Below are 2,846 nucleotides of genomic sequence, written 5' to 3'. Positions count from 1 at the left end.
CATCATCTTCACCTTTAGAATCAGAACTTCCACTAGATTGAGCATTGGACCTCTCACTTGAGGTATTGGCATCTGAATCCTTGGTTTCACCAACCTTCTCCATCTCTTCCTTCTCTAAGCTACTAATAAGAATCTCCAAAGCCTCTTTCCTTGCCTTGGCAACCCTAATACCAGTATCCCACTCCTTACAAGTTTCCTTCAATTGATCAATCAAGCTACCTTGAGAGGCAGGCTCCTTCCTTTCAGATGTCATGACAACATCATTGACATGGCTTCCTTCAAACAACTTGTAGTGAATGGACAGTGGAGGCTTCCTTCTGCTGGGAATATCACTTGTGTTGAGAATGCATGGTTGCTGGCTTAAGATAATGCCATAAATGATGGATGGAAAGGCAATAGGCAGCTTTACTGCATTAATGGAGGCATGTCTAACAATTTGATCAAACATAAACCTTCCAAAATCAAAGTTGAGCCTGGTTCCAATAGCATAAATGATTCTTCCAAGACCATTAAAGATAGTTGATATATGATTTGTTGGCACCCAGTTGGCTGAATCAATATTATGCAAGATGGCATATTTAACAGTTAATTTTCCAACTGAAAGATGCTTCTTGCTAGGCCATTCCTTGACTTGGCCAGCAGTAATAGTCCTACAGACTTCATTGTCTGTAGCCTCTAAGTCCACACCTCTTTCAGTTCCTATCCCTAGGAACTTATTTATTATGGTTGGGGAGAACCTTACACACCTACCTCTCACAAAGACCTTGCAGAATTCTTTGCTACTCTTGTCAGAGATATCCTCTGGGATATTCACAACAAACTCTTTCACTAACCCTTCAAAACATTGGGGGAAAGCAACAACAGTTTTCATCAGACCAGCAGTCTTGATTAATTCCATGACTTCCTTCACTTCTACAGCCTCCTTCCCTAGCTCCCTCTCAACATCAACTCTCCTTTGCATAACAAACTTCCACTTGGCAGCACCATCTTCCAGATGGAAAGAAATATTGTCCAAATGAACAGCTGCAACCTTAGCTGGAGACTTTCTAACAGTCTGCCTTTTAGCAGGAGAGATGTCTGGGACATCGTCTTCGACATCATCTTCAGAATCAAAGCTTTCCCTGATCTTCCTCTTCTTGGCCTATACTTTACTCCATGATTTAGAGAGTCCTACACCAACAGTCTTCTTCCTAGTTCTGGTTGTCAACATCTCAGCCACAGTCTTACCTATCCTGGTCTTCATTTTCCTTGCAACACTTGGTTTCAAATTATGAACCAAGGTGTCATCTTCTTCTTATGAACTTTCTTCCTCCAAATCAATCACTCTCTCAGTAGTGTCAGGCTGCTTAGAATGAGAAGCATCTATAGGATCTTTGCTAGACATGTTTTTTCTTAGAGAGCATAGTCCCTCAGTAGCAATGTCTTTTTCTGATCTAGATGAATCATCATCGTTCTCAGTTTGAGGTTCCTCCTCAGGAGAGGGGTCCCTTCTAGACAGAGGGGTTGAAACACCCTTGACTGCATGCCCTTCGTTAAGAATCCTAGTTACCAGGTTCCTAATGACACGATCTGTATAGTGCATGTCATCCTTAGTAGGAGGGTTATCAGGAATGTTACCTTGATTGTTTCCAGTCATGAAAGAAGGGTCGGGGGCGTCGCCTGGAATAACAGAAAGGGGAATAACCTCCAAAATATCTTCATCCAGAGACTCCATGGAGGGAGTCCTTTCCTTGTGAGTGGGTTTTGATCCTGAGGATGAGGGATGTTGTGACATTTTGTTGGACTTTTGAAAGAAATCTTTTTGCCCTAGCAGAGGTTGTCTGAGAAGTTGGATGAAGATGGAAATGGTTGTGTTGAGGTAGCGTGTGGAAATGGCATAGATACTAGTTCCAATACTAGGTAATGATTTATCATTAATGTGACTCTTTCTTTTAAGTGGGCAGACAATATTTTTATTACCTTTTCCATTCCACTTTAATTGCTATAACTTCACAAGAATCAAAATCCCCAATTTCCCTCTTAAACATTAAAACTGATTATCATCCAAAACCTTTGCAAATTTGTCAGCTAATTGCATTTCATGCTTTAGAGCTGTGATTTTGTCTTTCACAAATTCTCTAATGGAGTGATGACAAAAATCAATGTGCTTGGTCCAACTGTGCTGAATAGGATTTTTGGACATAGTTGTAGCACTCAGGTTGTCATAGTACAATGTCATGACATCGTGTGTGACATTGTACTCAGTTAACATTAGTTTCAACCAACCCTGTTAAGAACAGCTACTTCCAGCTGCTATATATTCAGCTTGATATACAACACAAACACCATTTTCATCTTTCAAAGTAGCAGGTGTCCTTTCACTCTCCATCCCAATCTGCTTAACATTGTTCTTGGCACATTTGCTTTGAGATAGACACATAGACCCATCTGTCTACTTGACTTGTAGCTCAAGTCCAACAAAGTTCTTTCCAACTTCAGACTGCATATGACTAGCAACATGTTCAACCATCTGATCCAACCTCCTATCTATTTGAGCCACCATGAGATCTTCTCCTTTGGAAGTGATGTCAAGTCTGAGTTTCTGGTGTGACATCCTTGTCTGACATTTCCATTAGACTTGTCTTTCGTCAATCTTGGGAGTTCCTCTAGCAGATATAATCATCTTCATCCCTTTTTCTTTGACTAAGGTACACTTTGAGGAATAACCAATTTGAGAGCTCCACATGTAACAGTTGTCTTTGGTCCTGACTCCTTTTATGATCACTTCACTTTCTTTGTTAGTAATCAGACATTTAGTTTTAGTGAAGTTAACATTTAGACCTTGGTCACATAGTTGATTGATGCTT

This window comes from Lathyrus oleraceus, chromosome 1 (genome assembly GCF_024323335.1).
Source record: "Lathyrus oleraceus cultivar Zhongwan6 chromosome 1, CAAS_Psat_ZW6_1.0, whole genome shotgun sequence".
Classification (NCBI taxonomy): domain Eukaryota; kingdom Viridiplantae; phylum Streptophyta; class Magnoliopsida; order Fabales; family Fabaceae; genus Lathyrus; species Lathyrus oleraceus.
The sequence above is the reverse complement of the archived record's forward strand: the minus strand, read 5'-3'. Positions refer to the sequence as shown.